Source organism: Lichenostomus cassidix, chromosome 9, assembly GCF_008360975.1.
Source record: "Lichenostomus cassidix isolate B80296 chromosome 9, HeHo_3.0, whole genome shotgun sequence".
Classification (NCBI taxonomy): Eukaryota; Metazoa; Chordata; class Aves; order Passeriformes; family Meliphagidae; genus Lichenostomus; species Lichenostomus cassidix.
In genome coordinates, this window is record NC_139490.1 from 21,422,180 (window position 1) to 21,432,359 (window position 10,180).

General features: G+C 40.9%; 1 long non-coding RNA gene across 1 annotated transcript; it reads right to left on the minus strand.

The window, feature by feature from the left end:
* Positions 1 to 349: 349 nt before the first annotated feature.
* Positions 350 to 9,578, minus strand: LOC146433446 (uncharacterized). Its single transcript, XR_014853949.1, has 3 exons — positions 9,458 to 9,578; positions 6,703 to 6,851; positions 350 to 459 (listed from the first exon to the last, which is right to left on the minus strand). It is a non-coding gene; the product is annotated as an uncharacterized LOC146433446 (long non-coding RNA).
* Between the last annotated feature and the right edge of the window lie 602 nt (positions 9,579 to 10,180).

Below are 10,180 nucleotides of genomic sequence, written 5' to 3' on the forward strand. Positions count from 1 at the left end.
CTTCAAACTGAAATAGAGATGGTTTAGATTAGATATTTGAAAGACATTCTTGACTGTTCAATAGGTTCTCAGGAACCCAGGAAAACAAAGTAAGCATAGTAAAAGCAAACCAAAAATGCAGACCATGTGCATTCTAAAGCATGATTCCTGTTTGTGAATGTATGAAATATAAATTGAAATACAAAGCTCTGTAACAATTGATGTTATAGGGCAAGGCACTTACTCATGCACATGTGCACAGTAGCCCTGCATGCCGCAGACATCCTGTGCTAGAACCATAGCTGAAGTATGAGCTTATCTTGGATGATGGGGAAAACATATGTGAGAAAGTTTAATACTGTCAGGTACAGCAGGGACCAGGACAGAGATTACATATTCAGCCTTACCTTTGTCACTTCCACAGTGCTTTTGACAACCCTTAAAATAGCAGTCTTTGGTGAAAAGTGTAAGTCCTCACCTCTGCAGAAAGAAAAGCATTGACATTTTATTACTGATGTGCTTTCCCACAAAAGGTGAAAGAATGTCATAGCAGATATAAATAAATTCTGCTTGTAACAATGGTTGCACAATTGTACATTTTATAATTTAAAGAACAGTTACAAAATTACATTTCAACTATTCTATTTTCTTTGTAAGGAAAGAACTGCAAACCCTGTGCCTGCCCTTACAAAAGTGTAACCAATAACAGATAGTGTATATAGAAAAGAATTTGTTGAAAACACTTTTAAAATCATTTAAAAATATAAATGCTGTTAAAGTACAATCCTTTGTTGTACTTTGTAGTGGTATGATTGTGTCAGAGCAAATAAATTCCTTTACAATTTATGTGCCTTAGCAGATTTTAATTTTGTTGACACCTGCCCCTAAAAATGAAAAAAGCAGCACCCATTCTGCCTCTCACACTGCCTTATTCTGATGCATATGAGGGCAATTACTACTTGACAACTCTCTGATGAATAACTGTGCTCTTTGCTAAGCTTGTCACATTGATCACTGGCCAGCAATACAATTAATAAAGCATTGCTGTCCACATGGCACATTAATAACTAGCCTGAACCAGAGGTGGCAAGTGTGGTAGATCCAGAGCATTTTAATCCTTCATACCCTGCCAGCTTGGAAGATTAAAGGAAATCTCCAAGACAGTCTCCACATGCCAGCATGGGGTTCCATGACATCCCAGCCCAGTTACAAACTCGAGACCTGGTATTTCATTAATGCAACTCAGTTGGACATTTCAAGCTTCATTTCCAAATGCTGCACTGCCTTGTGGTCAAAACATTATTTATTTCTTTATCCTTCCTATTTATATTTCTGAAAGGTAGAATTGATTAAAGTTGTCAGTTCAACCAGAATTCATTTGAAAATAATGGCCATAAATTTAGTGCACTCTCAAACGTTGCTTAATAATTCCATAACATTTAGAATGGAAAAAATCAATCTAGGAAAGGTCCCACCTCTTTAATACAGAAAAGGATGAATTCAAGCTCAGTCATAAGCAGGAAGTCTGGAGCTTTCCCCCAACATTTTAGATTAATTTTAATTGCTGCTTTTAGAGTTTTGCTGACAAAGAGCCTTCAAGAAGATTACTTTTTTATTTCTAGGCTAAATCATGACCTGTTCTTTTAGTCAAGTCCACAGAGGACAAAAAGTTCATTTAGCAGAAAAATATTTTCAAGAACCCCAGCAAGCTACTCTGTCATCCTTGGAAATACCTGTACTTCCACTTTGCATTATGGAAAAATTCCAATTACATCTCAAGCCTTGGATCAACAATATTCACATCAGGATCTCTGCTATTGTCTGTCCCCAGCTTTCCCAATTTCCAGTCACTCGAGGCTGATCATTCCTGGCAGCCACAAGGAAATACAGCCCAGTAGAGATTCTCCACTAGGATCAAATAATCACCCTGTAATTGCACTAGCTTTACTAAGCAGAAGCAACACAGGGGAGGTAAAACATGGTAACAAAAAAAGAACGTGATATTCTCCCTTCTTTAAGAGATATGAAAGGCAGAGGAAATGCTTGAAAGGACCTCACTAATCATCAGCCAAGAACAGTGAAATGGGATGAAAAAATACTCTGTATCTCTACCAGAGCCCACCATGTGAAAGGACACTGATTCACATGCTTCCAGGTACCAAGTAGGAGGTTGTCCCTCCACTAAGGCTATTCACCTTCAACAGGCACTTCAAATCTTTTGCATTTTATTTCCAGCTTTAGAGATTTTGTAATTCCCACACCTGGCACAGAACAGTTCTTTTCCACACAGTTCTAGAGAAAAACACAAGGATCTTTACAGCTTATGCGAATTTTACCTGCATCATCCTGCATCACAAATAATCTCTTATTCTCCCATTTTTAAGTGGCCTGCCTGACACATCTATTCCAACTTTCTCTCAAATGTTTCCTAAGAGCACCAGAAGCGCTCAGCACACCACCTCAGGCAATGACCAGATCACCACTGAAGTATCTGTTCCAGCAGATAAGCACAGTACCACTGAAATACCTGCTCCTCTTTAGTTTGTCAAAGTACAGAAAGCCTTAGGATAAAGCTTCCTAGGCAACCTAAAGCACTGCCATCCTGTCCCAAGGTTATGGCTGGCAGCAGCCTGCTCAGCTGTGGAGAGAGATTTGCTATTAGCTTATCTCACTGTGAGCTCAGCCCAGCTCACAGACCAGGAATGGATTATACCCATAGGCACTTTGCTAAGGATGTTCTCAGTCTCCCAAAATCCTTCAGTCTTCAATATCTTGCTTCACAGGGCTGAGAATGGAAGCTGTGCCATCAGGCTGCCTTGCTAGGGTATTTTTTATTATGCTTGATTGTGCCTTTGGTTTCAAGGGCATGTTTAACACCCGTAGGCAAACACAATGGGATATCTTATTTGTCTATGTACATTACATTATAATAAAAGTGACATAGCAGAAGCAATGTGGACTTTGGAAGCTTCTTCTCACCCTGTTTTAATAGAAAAGTTTAATAAGGGAATCTTGACTTCTAAAAATGAAATGAAAGTCTATTGAAGTGGCACAATATACTGGCAGTGGATGGAATCACAGTTTGCACTTAATTACAAAGATGGCTTTCATAAGATTACCCATGCAAATTAGTTGTCTCTTTCCTATGTGCTTAAGGGTTGCAGTACCAAAAGACATTTGTATTGTAAATTGTGAACGAAAAGATAGCAGAACCCAGTTTTAACACCAGTTAAAGTCATCTCTTAGGAGTGTATTTTCCTTATACACACGACTTTCCCAGCTTAACACACCAGTTCAGCTGCAGAGATTCATTCTACTGTGAAATTTTGCATGCAAACTTTTGGAGAAAATAATATGCATGTAATATGTCACTAGACAGGATTATCACGGGAAACAAACTTATAATGGCCCACTGAGGAGGGATAGATGAGAGCTGTCAGAAGGAATAACACAACTGACAATCAGCCAAGATGGCAGAAGTCTCTGGAGAAAAGGTAGAGCATTAAATTCCAGATATTTCTATCAAGTGTTCTCAGCACAGGCAATACCAGGGCAGCAGGAACTAGTGAGGTAGCTGAATGCCAAATGCTGGGACTCAGAGGGAAGAGGCTGTTGGTGCAAACCATTTATCCATTGGCCTGGAAGTCCTGCCACCAAATGAGAAGTGGCTAAGTCCCACATCCAGCTTTATACAGTCTGTTGCCTTTAGCTGGCCAATTTTGTTTCTAAGAGAAAAAAAAGAATTGACTTTGTGAGCTACACCCTAAAAGTAACAATTACAAACTTTTCAAAGGAAGCAGTAAAATAAGCTCTTTTCAAATGCACTTGTTCTTTTGGTTTTGTGAAAGGGCTGTTGAAGGGTGTTGTCACAGCAGGAGAGTCTCAAAATGCTCTCTAGCAGTCACCCTTGCAAAAGTCAGAGGAAGAATTTTTCCAATGAGTGAAAACATGTACAATGCAGTGATGACAAGTGAGACTGAATTAAAGGTGGTGTCCTACCTTCTATCAACACATGGGCTCTCTGCAAGGCCCAGCGTAAATGGGCCCTATCTGCTCACAAGGAGTTTGGTGCACTGTCCTACTCCAGAGCTTTTTGGGGCTTTTTGTAGTGACCAGTTTTTAGTCAATGAAATGTGCTCACAGAAACCTAAACCAACCCACTTTTGGGAAGGTACAGTCTTGAAAAGTCTTTCTAGGTATTTTTCAGAATATTTGGGATCAACTTTAGTTAAGTCAGGCAATGAATGAGAAGGAATATATGTTTTGAGTTTATTTAACTCTCCACCATAGTCAGCTAGCATTTGTTTCAAATGGGAATACTCATGATAAGAGGATATGTTAATAACAGAACCTTTGTCAAACATCCTCTGTCTGCAGGAAAGTAACAGACCAAAGGAACAGCAACGATTCCCACTGAGACACTTGTCCTGATAGTTCTGTGGCTTGAAACTGCTGCCTGAGGCACCTCCAAGTCTGAGGGAGTTTAGAAAGCATTAGGCATTCTGGTCCAGCTATTTTCATGGCTGCTGCCATGTGCAAAGAACTGAAAGGCAGAAAAGGTCCTCCCTCCTTGACTGGGATTCACAGTCACTAAGTACCCTGTTCACAGCAAGTATTAAAATACAGAATAAAGCATAGCACCCTTGACTGCTGTGGGATCTGTTCCCCAGCAGCCACACTAGTCACACTTTTGGTAGGGCCCAGTGAGGCAGGATATGAGAGATGACTGGCATGACCAGAGACATTATCCACTGGCATGGAAGTATCCAGATGGAGCCAGCAGTACAGCATGTGGAAGGAAAGCATATTTTGGAAACAACACTATTTTAATCATCAGCTGAAGTAAATTAAAAGGTGCTAGCCTTCAATGATTCATTTAACTGATTTCTGGTGAGTAAATGCCCCCATAGGCAACAGGAAGACTTCCCTCTGGGAGGATTCCACTTTGGAGAAATCACTGGAAAGAGGTCTTCAGGAGTCTGTTTTAACTCCTACTGTGAGACACCATGGTGATGTCCTGACCAGCCAGACATGTTAGTTCAGCACCCAGAAGACGAAAAGATGGGAACACAGCCCATGGTCAGTGAGGTATTCAGTCAGGAATATGATGCTCAAGATCTTTGCTTCAGTGTCTTGGGAAGCAAAGGGAGGCTATAGGCAACATAAGGAATAGATAACATTTTTGAAAACAGAGAGAAGAGTAAGCGTGGACAGAGACTCAAGTGTGTGTCTCTCAGGCTGTGATGTGCAGTATTCATTGAACCTCTAATAATAACTGGGGAATGAACTAAATTAGGCTGACACAAAAGTCACAGTTTTCAAGCGAAACAGGGAATGTGGCAGTTCAGATACCCAAAAAAAGCACAGCACTTATGATAAGAACTGGAATTGCCTATTCTGTCTTTCAAATTTAGCTCAGCATCAGCCAGAAGCAGTAAAATAAGGGCTTTATATTTAGTGCCAATGACTCACTATAAATGGTGATAGTTTTGGTTACATATGCTGCTCACTGCCTTGTAGAGTTGCCTTGAAAGTTGCCCCTACACAAAGATATCTCTGCAGGAACTCTCCCTTCATTAAAGAAAAATTGCATTTGATCTGCTCCGTGATTTCAAAAATTTCTGTCAGGCCTTGGCCTTTGCATAATGAGTTCAGTGGTGAAGCATCCCATGACTGCACTGGGAACTCTTGCATGGATAAGGGTGAGAGCAGCACAGACTGTACCAGGAACTCCTGTTGCTGGCTAAGGTGGGGGACAAGAGTGGGAATAGTCAGTCACACCCCGAAAGCCTTGGAACATTCCTTACCTGAATTGTAACCTGAGTGGCATGAAAATGTTGTCGGAATTTTGCAAACTCCAGTAATTACCAACCTGGACTTCGGCCAGGTAGAATTTCACTGAAGCCAACCATCTTGTGCCCTATAAACAGTGGTCTTACATGAGACACTGTGAACACTCCTGGATCACAGTGGGCAGCAACCAGCAACTCCCTCTGAGAGGGATGCTCTCAGAGCTCACAAACCCTCAAGTCTGCAATAATCAGAGGAGCCTTGTTGAAAGCTGACAGTGGAGCCTAGGCTGATAGCCCTCCTCCTCAAGGCTCAGCCCTTGCCCATTGAGAAATACCAACACTTTTCAACTGAAAGTGTTTCACTGAAGTCTAGGGCAATTTTTAGCAGGTACCTTTCTACATACATACGTACATATACACACAACTATCTTCAAGAGTGTGTAGGTAAAAATCAGACCAAAACTTTTTGGTAAACTAAAAATACATTATACACACACACACACATATATATATATACATATGGTTTTGAACAACTCACCAGCTGCAAGTTGACAGCTTACCCCATTTCTTTGTTTGTGTCCTTAAAGTCAAAATGTGAAAACTTACATAAATAAGAACCTGAAAAGAACTCTAAAAGCTCCTTTCAAACTCTGGACAGCTATCTGAGCACACTGTTAGAGTACCAGGATATACAAGTGTCCATATAAGTGCACTAAGTCTGCCCAATTCTTAGCACTCAACAGTCAACATTGAAAGGGTATTATGTAGATCAAGAGCACGGATAATTATATAGTTGAGTAGGAAAATTACAGTAGGGAAAAAACCCACAGGAAAATAAGGTGCATATACTAGGAAAACTGCAATGGAAAAGCATCCACTTGACTCCAAGAGCCTTTCATATTTGTACAGGATGTTCAAGCAGCACTGCTACCTGGCACTGTGGGTTTGCAGCTGGGACAGCAGGTTCCCTCCCACTGAACTTCAGCTTCATGCATCTGTTGGTGAAGGGCTGGACACTTCATCCATGGAGATGCCTGTGGAGAGGACTGTAAGGATGCTGATTGCACTGCAAGACAATGTCTTTGAAAAAGAAAAACAAATATCCATTTAGTTAAGTGAAAATCTAGGATTTAATTCCCAGGTTTCTTATAAATCAGCATCACTGACTCAAACCTAAAAATCTTGCTCTTTCACAAATTTTAGATATTTGCATTTTGGAAGGGCCATTTGCTAAGACAATAATATTTAACTAATTAAATATTAAGTTGCAGATCTCTTTTGTTTGATAAAACCCTTATAAATATGAAATTAGTAAAACCAAAACACAATGAAGAGTCAAGCAAGTCAGTCTCAACTACTAATGGCCATGCTATTAATCATATAATTAATGGCTATTTGGTCTTTGGAGTAACTGGAATCACCTCTATCTGCCAGTGGTCCAGAAATCCCCAAATCTGACCACCTAGCCCAGAACCACAGATTGTAGCAGCTCAGCCCACACACAAAGATTGCAAAGAAAGCATGTTGCATGGATAGAGCGTTTGTTCCTTATCCAAACAGAGCAAGTCCTGTGCCCACAATCCACTATCAGCTTAGAGATTTTTTCTATCACTATTTTTAACCCTGGCTCCTCATAAATACATTCACAGGCACCATTTAAAAGTCTCTTCTTTGTTCAAAAGCGATGGAACACAACAGCAGGAAGACATTATGCAGTAACACACCAGGGCAAGCTATATGCAAAGGAAACCTGCCAAAACTAGTTTTTCCTCCTTTTCTGCAAGGCAGCATTTTTTTTTCTTTAAGCTGTCTCACTTGAGGGCTTACATGAGTATACAGTGAAGAGGCAAAAATTCATTTCAATTTCCTCTCTTTCAGGCTGTCATCTTCTTCATTGCTATGACACCAACCCTCCTTTTACGTTGCTTTGTGAGTACACAACTGTGTCACACACTTCAGGCTGACTAAGCACAGAATTCCAGCAGCATTTCCATGGCTCCAAGCCCTGATGCTCTAAGTGAGGAATGGAGACCTGACTACAGCACTGCATAAAGCACTTTCCCTCTTCTTTCCCAGGGCTGTACCCATCAGAATCCACAAGTTTTGTGTCTCTTCCATATGAGGCTTTCCTCTCCAATTTATCATTCGCATAAAAAGCATGCCCCTAATCCGAATACCTCACATCAGGTAAGGCAACAATACAACACAGATGCAAGTTGTCTTTATCTTCCCAGGGCCACACAACTTGTAGAAGGTGTTTATAGCTCCAGATACCTGTATTATTAAATTTAAAATAAAAGCAGCACTATTTGTAGTTTCAGTGGACGACCGACTTGATGTGATTTATCCTCACAAAAACCCCTGTTTTTCAAAAAGAAAATTTTCACTTCAATCTTACAGGAAAAAAAACCTGCAGAAGCACACGGATAAAAATCTGTTTTGAGGCCCTACAACATAAATTAAGTTAGCACAGCAGGGCTTTCACTGTAATAATTTAACTTGTCAGTTCACATCATTGACTGACTTGAAGAATTCAAGAATTCATGGGGCTTAACTGATCAATATAATAAACAGTTTGGAAGGCTCTGCAGGAATAGCCCAGTCTTAATTTGAGGTCAGTTCTTATTCCTTTTAAGTCTCATTAGCAGAAGCCAGTGTAAATCCAGAGATGTGAGGACAAAAGCAGAAAGCTTTGCATCAACAGCAAGGCCAGCACAACAAAGCAATGTCCAGTTGAATTGTATGCACCCAACTGCAATCTCTTCCAGGTCTCTGGCGTGGAACAAAAAGCCTCTGTAATCCCTGTCAATAAGGAGGGACACTCCTAGGTTCTAGGAACCGTATCTTTTCTCTACTTTCAAGCTGCAAATCAACCAAAGGTGGACCAGGCCAGATTTGCAGCTAGCCCAAAAAAGGCTTCATTCTAATAAATTCTGCAGAGAAAGCCATTCTCCAGCAGCCAAATTGTTGAAACAGCACACTTAAGCAGCTGTTGCCTTTCACCCTTCATTTTCTCAAGCAATTCCCTGAATGCCTGTCCCAGTCTGTCACTCTGTACAACCTCCTGCAGAGTCACAAGCCAATTCTGCACGAGCTGAGTACAACCAGGAGCAGCACAGCAACACCAGCTTTGGCACAGAGCCACCAACAAGCCCTGTCTCAAGTCCAGCCATGCAGGGTTATCCCTGGAGAGTCCCTGCCATGCTGACAGGCAATACAGCTTTGGGGAAGCCAGAGCTCTGCAGGCTGTGTGAACTGAGACACACTGCCCCACCAGCAGCTAATAGCTGCCTTCAGAAGAAGGGCAGCTTTGCCCCTATGGAGAAATCCCTTTGAATACTGATCTCTTTGCTCAGTGTGCAAAAGATTGAAATTGCTGCTTTAGTCTTTCCTGTCTCCTTCCAAACAGGACATTTAATCACTCCCAAAGGAAAGGAGCTTCCCAGGCCAAAATGTCTGACTTAGCAGAGTAGCAATACGTGAACTCCACTAAAATGAGTGAGAAAACTGAAGCTGCCAGACAATTAATGCATGTTCTTTTTCCTCAGCCTAAGATATCAGAAGAGATGTCAGATGTCAGAACTCATGGCCTATTACCTTTACCCACACCATGCAATCATCCCTAAATGAAGTCCAAGGAAACCAACTACATAACTAACTTGTGCTGACTCATAGGAAAAACTTACCATGAAGCCAGGTGAAGCAGAATCACATGCACCAAGGAATTGAGTTCAGGTAAGGTCATCAGCCTGTGGACAGATGCTTCTGCAGCAGACTGGAAATGGAAGAAACATGCAAATCACTTCTATTTGAAGAGCCAGTCAAAGGCCAAGTCTGTAGGCTGTGAATCTGTAAAGAAAGACTTGAACTCCATAAATTCAAGGACTAAACCCATTTTTATCTCAAGAGGAAGGCAGTGAAAAGCAATAGTGCAGAGTATTGACAATAACATGTTAGAAAACCAAATGCATTAAACAATCCTCCAATTTTCCCCATTTACTTTTTCTGTCATTTTCTGTGGAACAAAACATCTGCCTCACAGCTGAGACATTCAGCTCCCCAAAAAAAACTATCCTGAGCCTGATTAAAACACAGTTGAACAGGATGGAAAGATGACTTCCATGGGCTGTTATTCAGGAGCGTAGAAAATATTAATGGATGGTAAAAAAGTAGCTGAGCTTCAGAGGAAGACAGACTCCTTAAAAACTTATTTTTCTGCAGCTAAATTCCCAGAACTGTGTAACCATTGTTGCATCCAAACTCTGTACTTCACAGTGCCCCAGGCTGAGTTTTCATTTTAAGAGGAAGGCCACAGAAACATTAAAAAAATAAATCTTCCCTTGCAATTCCATATGGAAGAGAAGAACATTCAAGATATGCTTCAAGGTGCCTGCTTCCAATTTCAAATA